Source organism: Pezoporus occidentalis, unplaced genomic scaffold, assembly GCF_034315485.1.
Source record: "Pezoporus occidentalis ecotype Australia unplaced genomic scaffold, CSIRO_AGI_Poc_V1 ctg240, whole genome shotgun sequence".
NCBI classification, from domain to species: domain Eukaryota; kingdom Metazoa; phylum Chordata; class Aves; order Psittaciformes; family Psittacidae; genus Pezoporus; species Pezoporus occidentalis.
In genome coordinates, this window is record NW_026914286.1 from 23,983 (window position 1) to 33,120 (window position 9,138).

The following is a 9,138-nucleotide window of genomic DNA, read 5'->3' on the forward strand; positions in this document are numbered from 1 at the left end:
ATTGTTTATAAGCTGTCAGCACATTGTTAATAGATGTATCCAGATGGATTTTTAAGAAAGGTACAGAAAAGGTAAGGAAAGTAAATACAGCAAAAAAGATTATATTCTGTCTCTCGAGGTGTATCCTCACTGCACAAAACTGCTTGATGAAAGAAATACTTTTAAGGAGCTGCCACTTCTCATTTCATTATATGGGTTTATAAAAAATCTTGACAGTGCCCTTCAGACTATTAGAATTTGTCTTAATTTTCTGGGGGAAATTTCAAGTTTGATTAATTTGTTTAACACTTATTTGTCCCATTGCTTAATGTTCACTTAGATTAATCTTCTGTGAAGTGGAAATTCTCTTAGAGTTTTTTGTTGCAGTCCATTCAGATTTAGTGTGCTTTATGAAATAATAGAATTTAGTCCTTCCTTTGGTGTAGCACAATTCTGTGGTTTATTTATTTTTTTTAATACCTTCTAGCTCAATATGACTTCTAAGGACTACTCTGAGTAAGCACATAAAATCTTGAGATGAGGTCCTGTAGTTTTGGTTTTTTTGTTTTTGTTTTTGTTTTTGTTTTTTTTTTATAATGAACAAAAAAGAATTATAGGAAGGTAGCTGAAGCAACATGTAGATGGCTTATGATTTTCTGTTAAATTCCTTGGCATTTATTTAACAAATTATGATTTTTGTCTTCTGCTGCTACTAAGCCTCATAGGGATGTAAATTTTGCATGTTCTCCTTTACCTCATTTGATGTTTACCAATTATTAGTTTGGGAACCTTTACTTTTGGAGTTGTTAAGAGACTTGGCCCTCTTCTGGAAGTATGCTTATCATCCATGGGGCATGTGGCTTTACATCAGCATTCTACTAGATAAGCACACTGAGTTCCTCTTTAAAGTGTGGAGGGTCTTCCTTCATGGTTTCATCTGAATTTAGAGGCAAGCAGACAGGAGAAGCAAGACACAGTGACAATCACAGGTTTGTAATTCTCTGTAACAACTTCCCCCCCCCCCCCCCCCCTTTGGTGTTCATTTGCAGAAGCTGATAAAGAGAATAATCTGAAAAACTTATTCTTCCTTTCTAGGAGCATTAATTATTCCTTTCCTGTCTGCTCTTGGATACCTGTAGTGGTCATGAAAGGTGGGCAGATACATCCTGCAGTTGACTGAGAAACTTTGTACCTAGATACTACAGTGGTGAACAGCAGTAAGAGTTCACTGAATCCTTACAGATAGTTTGTGAGTCCATAGTGAGTATGGATTGTTTGTGTGGGTTTGACAATCAACAAAAGTGATTACCCCTTTATAGGCATTTTAAGGTATTAAAGAGTGCTTTCACCCCAAGTACAAGCTTTCTGAGAACTGTCATTTCCATAGAATCTACAGAAGTTAACACAAGATGTGGGGTAAGGATACAGAAATGTTTGTTTAGAAAGGGAGGGAAAAAAAGTCATGCAAACCCAGACTCTACCTTCTTGAAGTCAGGAAATCAGGATTAAAAAAAGTCTTAGTATCTACATTGTTTGAAAAGACCTGAAAAAAATGTTAGGGCTTTTATTACACATAACTAAAGCAGTTAAGTATTTCAAAGGAGAATCAATGTTAGACCTAAAATATCCTGAAAGGTTCAAGATTGGGGCTCAGATATCAGCTTGGCTGTGGAGCCAGTGGACTGGACAATAGGACTCAGAGTCATCTTAAGAGAGAGTGTTGAAGGAATGTGGGAGCAGGCTATGGACAGATGGGAGAGCATATTTGTAATTTCAAAGGGATTACTTTAGATTTTGTACTTTGACTAAGAAATAACAGAACATTTTTACATCCTTTGAGAATTACATAGGGCTCTAGAATGTTCAGCAGGCAAAAATTATTGCCTGTCTTCAGTGAGCAGGAAGACTAACATCTTGAGAGAGGTTCTGAAGAGATCTCAGATCTGAAGGGCAAGTCATGTCAGTATTTTGATTCTTCTTTGGCATTCTGCTTGCTTTATCTGAAAATTATTGATTTTTAATAACAGCTAAGAGAGAAAAGATGAACAGTGTGATAGGAAGTGCACATAAGTAACTTTCCATTTACACACCAATTCACACAATGAATAGTAGCACACTGAAGAACAGAAAATTAATGTGGATTGATAGAAAAATATGGGGTATACCTGGGTTTTACACATAGTTTCCAAAAAAAAATTATTGCTGCATCCAGTACCAAGGATTTAGTTTGCTTTTCTATAGACTATTTTTATTATTATTTAGAAAAAGCATAGTTACAGTTTTTCACACATAGCTACAGCTATAAGTATTAATTCTGTTGACCTTTTACAGGATAATTCAAAATTCCAACTGTTCTCAGGTGTTATAAACATAGCTCATGTAGTAAATATATTTTTTTTCAGCTAGAATGTCTTGTGAATTCTAAGTATTGAAGGAAATAACGTAATTATGTTCTGCCTATGTATGCATATCAATACCTCTTGAAACAACCATTTTAAAATGCTGCTCAACAATATCTCATAATACAGGAAATATTGCTCATAAGTATCAGTTTGTTAAAGAGCTCAATTCTGTGAAGGTTTTCAAAAGCAGTATGGCAAGTTTGAGAAGGGTGTAAGTTCAAGCAGTCTTATTTGGCACACAACATTGTTTTTGGACAAAACCTGACTACATTTTCTGAAACAAGTTCTGATATTGCAGGAAACAGCTGAGCCCTTCACCTAGGATGGTGGCCTCCTAGGAAAGTGCATTTAAGGAAGGGCAAAACACTGGACAGAGAGGAGGAAAAATCCTGCCTGAATGCATTTCATTATTTCACTTGGTATTTTATTTCAAATAGAGGTCTCTGACTTTGCTGTCTGAGATCCCAAACTCACCTTTTTTTAACATTCCACCAGCTACAGAACATCAGACTAATGGAACTTTCAGTTCACCCATTACCTAACCATACAATTTGCTAACATTAAGGTTTTGAACCTGTATGTTTTACAAAAGAAGCATTGAATGAACACTGACATAAAAGCAAGCTTCAGCTCTGTGGGACAAAAAACACACTTGTGAATTTTCCCCTATTTTCCTCTCTTATTGCATGTTGGTAATATTTTCTGGGAAAATATCACCCAAAGAACATTTCTTATCATCATGTGTCTTTCTTGAAGAACAGTATTTCTTTTCAAATCATAGAATCATACAATCATAGAATAGTTAGGGTTGGAAAGGACCTCAAGATCATCTAGTTCCAATCTCCCTGCCATGGGCAAGGACACCTCACACTAAACCATGCCAACCAAGGCCTCGTCCAATCTGGTCTTGAACACTTCCAGGGATGGAGCCTTCACAACCTCCCTGGGCAACCTATTCCAGTGTCTCTCTCACCACCCTAACTTCCCCTGTTTAAGTTTTAACCCGTTACCCCTTGTCCTATCACTACAGTCCCTAATGAAGAGTCCCTCCCCAGCATCCCTATAGGCCCCCTTCAGATACTTTACCCTTTGCTCCTATTACTGAGATTTGTTCAGTTTCTGACAGGCCGTGCCGGCAGAGGTTCATTATCTGCTGTCCAGAGATTGCCCCAATGAACTGATAAGAAAAGGCTTGTGAAAATTTGATCACCCCCTTAGCTGGACAGAAGTCTCAGACAGCAGCTCCTGGCCTTGTTTCTACTACCACTGAAGGGGTATCTATTATCCCTGTATGCAGCAGAACAGTTGATGTGAAAAGGCTAAATTTATGTCCTTCTTTTGATCTTCTGAGGAAAGACAAACTTTGCAGTTTGTCTCACACACAAACTTCTGGAAACCAGCAGATTTGTCATCTGAAGGCTGGGTGATTTGGCATGTTTACTTTAAAACTTTTGATGCAGCCAGTGTATAAGTGACAGAGCAGTGTCACAAACTTAGATCATTATTAGCTAGATGTGAACAATTAAAGACAAAAATCAAGCCAGTTACCTGAATATTATTTTTTATTATTTACTATTGTTATTGTAATATTGTGTCTAATCTTGAATAAATTTGATTTTAACTGGCAGCTGTGTTTGATTATAAAGAAACCCAACCCAAATGCTATATATCAAGGTCTTGTGCAAGTTTAAAATACTTATCTGTGCAGGGAGAAAGAACAATGAAATATGTGACTGACCAAAGATAAATTAGTCAATAAAGTAAAAATGTGTGATTCATAAAGAATGTGTCTGTGGATGAAGTATCACCTCATACATTTAAGGATACCTCTGTTTTCTTTTAATTTACTTTCATTTTGTTATATATATTTGAAAAACAATTTTGTCTGTGCAAAGACCTTGATGATTGCTCTTTGCAGTTTTTTTATAAATGTGAACTGTAGATGCTGTGCACTTTAAAAGCAAGGAAGTATCTTTGGAAAGAATACCTTGGAAATAGATCCCTCAGCATAGCAGCAAGGACACTGAAAATCGAAGGGAACCAGTAAAGGATGCCCATAATTAACTTTCTTGAATAAAGTATTTTGATTCCCCACCTTTCTTAAATGTAGTGCTTGCTGGGATCCTCTGAGGGAGTTTCAGGACAGTAGCAAATATATATGGTTATGCAAGCCCTTTTTGTTAAACTTTGGCAATTCTTTCTCTGTGCAAGACAAATCTAAATCTAAGATTTATTTTTTTTTTTCCTTGTGTTACCTGTGTGTTTTTTTTTTCCAAGGAGGACTGATGGTACTTAAGGTATCTAACGAGTAATGACCTGGCTGAGATTTGCACTGACAGAGCATCTATCTAAGATTGTTCTCTTCAGGGAGAAATTGAAGCACAGTATTTCATTGTATTCCAGAAGAGAACTGTTAGAATTATGATACAATAACCACAAACACCATGGAGTAATTATCCTTTCCAGGTCTGGTCATTGCAATAGCATAATTCACTAAATTAGTTCTTGCATTTTAAGGAAGCTGCAAATTAGCATGTTTGAGCAACAGGCAATCTGACTATTACTACATGGAGAAGCCTCCCCTCATGGTGCTGTAATTACATTTTTTAAAGACACTAAGCTCCTTTTTTTAGCAAATCACACCTTCTTTTTTTTTCTTTTTTTTTTAAGCAACTTTCATGCTTAGACTTGCTAAGAGTTTTTGATTAAGGAGCACAGTAATTATGTATACCAAAGACAGGAGCATCCTGCTACACTCTGTTTGAAACCAGGCCCTAAATATATTGGAATGGGGGAAGGGAAGTTGAATGAATCCCTTCAGAAAAAATGTTGTTCTTGTCTTAACATCTATAGCAATTGCTTTGTCTGGATTTACCTATTGGTATGTTGTTAGCTGCTGTTAACTGTATATGTTATTTCTCTGAAGTGCTCACCAAATGCTTAAGGACTCTATTTCTTTTTCCACTTTGAAGAGCATTCATCTTGTGCTGACACTAGGCAGGAATGTCCAGTTGGACTCTGTTCAATCCACTTGAGCCTTCTAGACAGTGAAAACTCTAGATCAGTTTCAGAACTTATTCCTAATGTAAGGGTTATTTGCTACCAGAATTTATTCTATGATTCAAACCCAGCTTTACTGATGGTATTGTTGTTTTCAGCAGAGGTAATTATTTAAAGAAATCATCCATCCAGAGTACAAGGCCTTCCAAGGTGAATGACTTGGCCTTTGAGATGGGATGTACTGATGTTTTCAGGGAAACACAGTTCTTTTTCTTTCTTTTTTTGAGCACAGCTTGTTCGCTTTATCACAGTATCACAGTATGCTAGAGATTGGAAGGGACCTCGAAAGATCATCTAGTCCAATCCCCCTGCCGGAGCAGGAACACCTAGATAAGGTTACACAGGAATGTGTCCAGGCGGGTTTTGAATGTCTCCAGGGAAGGAGACTCCACAACCTCCCTGGGCAGCCTGTTCCAGTGTTCCGTCACCCTCACTGAGAAGAAGTTTCTTCTCAAGTTTATGTGGAAACTCTTGTGTTCCAGTTTGTACCCATTACCCCTTGTCCTATCATTGTTTGCCACTGAGTAGAGCCTGGCTCCATCCTCGTGACACTCCCCCTTTATATATTTATAGACACTTATAAGGTCACCCCCCAGTCTCCTCCAAGCTATAGAGACCCAGCTCCCTCAGTCTTTCCTCATAAGGGAGATGCTCCACTCCCTTAATCATCTTAGTTGCCCTGCGCTGGACTCTCTCCAGCAGCTCCCTGTCCTTCTTGAACTGAGGGGCCCAGAACTGGACACAATATTCCAGATGGGGTCTCACCAGGGCAGAGTAGAGGGGAAGGAGGACCTCTCTCGACCTACTAACCACCGCCCTTCTAATACACCCCAGGATGCCATTGGCCTTCTTGGCCGCAAGGGCACAGTGTTGGCTCATGGTCATCCTGTCGTCCACCAGGACCCCTGGGTCCCTCTCCCCTACACTGCTCTCTAACTGGTCGTTTCCCAACCTATACTGGAACCTGGGGTTGCTCCTGCCCAGATGCAGAACTCTACACTTTCCCTTGTTATATTTCATCCAGTTATTCCCTGCCCAACTCTCCAGCCCGTCCAGGTCTCGCTGGATGGCAGCACAGCCTTCTGGCGTGTCAGCCACTCCTCCCAGCTTAGTGTCATCAGCAAACTTGCTGATAGTACACTCGATTCCCTCATCTAAATCATTGATGAATATATTAAATAATACTGGTCCCAGTACTGACCCTTGAGGCACTCCACTAGTTACAGGCCTCCAACTAGACTCAGCCCCATAGACTACAACTCTCTGGCTTCTCTCCTTCAGCCAGTTCGCAGTCCACCTCACTACCTGATCATCCAGTCCACACTTCCCCAATTTAGCCGTGAGGATGCTGTGGGAGACTGTGTCAAATGCTTTGCTGAAGTCAAGGTAGACCACATCCACCACTCTGCCATCATCCATCCACCGTGTTATTTCCTATGATCAGAAGTTAACTTTTAAGTGTTTGTTTGTTTTTTTTTTTTGCCTTCTGTTGACAAAACTTGAGGAAAATAAAGCAAAGGTCTGCTTGGTAGATCATATTCTGTAAAGAGGTACAAATAGGAAGCAGTCTCTTTATTCCCTGTTTTAAAGACTGCTCTAGTTTATCTGGGATCTTGTTTTTCAACAATTTCCTTGGCACGGGACAAGGATGTGTATGTGTGGCTGCAGTCCCAGTGCTGCCTGAGGGTTATGAATCCATCACTGAACCTAGGTAGGCTTTCAATCATCTGCCACTTGGGCTGCCTCTCTGTGTCACACCTCTGTTGCCCCCTGCCTCCATCTCTTTGTCTGTCTCTACCTTGTTGTCTTACTCTGTCTTTGTCGTCCTCTGTTTCTCTGCCTCTTTCTCTTTTTTTTTTTTAATAGCACCTCAGAATATTTAATCAAATTTGACCTAGAGACTTACATGTGAAGTAGTTTTTATCTGGAAAACTCTGGCTTTTGTTCCCTGTGAAGACTATATACATTCTGTATATGAACAGATAATTTGAAGATGTTCCCCTGGTGCATTTGAGTTCAAAGGAGATCTTGGGGACCTGGGGTATCTATACATTTGCTCTGTGATTGTGGCACAGTTGGGATGTGGTCTCTGTTTTAAGAGCTGACATAATTAGAAATCTGAAAGATTTGCTTTTAGCTTTTTAGACTCAAATAAGTAAGTTAACTCTCACTTCTGAAGTCCTTTTCAGTATGAGTTTTAGCTTTGTTTCTGTGATAGTTGATTATAATCTGAATTGTGAAGACATTAAATGTTCTTTATAAATGTACTTGGTCTCTTTTTAGCTGTTTCATTCTCTGTCTCCATCATTCTCTTCATCTTGATTATATAGTAGTGAATTGTCTGTAAATTAAAAGTCAGTTGCCTATGGCTTTGGATTTCTGATAAGACAGACTTGTTCTAGTTCCCCCATTTCCTCGAATGTGTAGAGGCAAGTACTAATTGCTGTCCTGTGGAACAGCTGTGAGCTGGGAATTGAAGGTAGTTAGTATAAAGAAGACGGAAGTATTTCTGAGAAGCTGGCTGTTAACATCAGTTATTCTAGTAATGAACCTGCCACAGAAAATTTATGGACTCAGTCAGAGATCAATATGACCAAAGCTGTTTATTGAAAAGCCTCAACCCCTTATATACTATTGCTTACATGCACTTACAGTGATTTGACATATGACTGGATACATGTCTTGAAGATCCTTAGTGACTAACATATGATTGCTTAAGCACAGGTGTGAGAACTTGACCTCGAAAGCTTGCCAACAGTCCACAGTTCTCATAACTCAGTGAATTCCAGCTTCTTCTTATCTTGCTTGCTTAAGCTTCCTCAGGCCTCTCATGGCCTTGCTCTATCTTTCGGGATTATTCAGAGTTCATGTACCAATTATCCATTCTCCTGTGAGAACACTGTCTCCACATCTCCCCCTTTTAGTTTTATATATCTTTTGAATGAACCTACTTGAGCAGGGGATTTGGGCTAGATCTCCAACATATGCCAACTACAGGCTCCTGGGCTGCCCTTTTTCTCCTGTATTGCTCTCTGGTAACAGGGGAGGCCACCCTTCACATCAAGGTCTGGCATGGCATGTGTCCCCACCACTCCATACCTGCTGAGTTGCAGCCAACAGCGGAGCTAAAAGTTCTTCTTGGTGGTAAACACAGAGGCCAACCCAGTCTTGCCCTTGACTGTGGTAGCAGGCTTTTGGTCCTTGCACCATGTTTCAATGCAGAGTTTCACCTGCTTCATCCAGTAACAAGTCTCTATGACGGCAAAGCACACACAGATTTACATTAGCAGAGTAACTATTACAGGGTGCAGCAGCATGTTGAAGATGCTGATGGCAGTGAGGGACTAGCCAAAGAAATTTCTTACCAGTGGAGTTCTCTCACCCTTTTAATTTGTTCCATCACCTGCTTTATAACACTACCGTTGTATTAGAATCTTTCTAGCTTTTGCCTTAGCATTTTCTGGCAGCTGCTGCAAATTTGCATGCTCTAACATCTCTTTTACAAGTGACAAATCTATACAATACAAGGTGCAGTTTCTTATTAGCAACTGGCTAGTAAATACAGGTGGTTTTATACACAAAATCACAACCTCTAATAATAGCTACTTTACAAGCACACATATATTCAAGCTGTTACTTTTCAGTTGCCCCCAAGTGATTTGCAATCATTTGTTTTTCTCTTCCTCTATCTCATTCT

At 39.3% G+C, this 9,138-nt stretch overlaps 1 long non-coding RNA gene across 1 annotated transcript; it reads left to right on the plus strand.

The window, feature by feature from the left end:
• The first annotated feature begins 365 nt into the window (after window positions 1-365).
• On the plus strand, window positions 366-3,152 carry LOC134165510 (uncharacterized). The gene is made up of 3 exons (XR_009965565.1): window positions 366-968; window positions 1,075-1,228; window positions 2,877-3,152. It is a non-coding gene; the product is annotated as an uncharacterized LOC134165510 (long non-coding RNA).
• The last annotated feature ends 5,986 nt before the right edge of the window (window positions 3,153-9,138 follow it).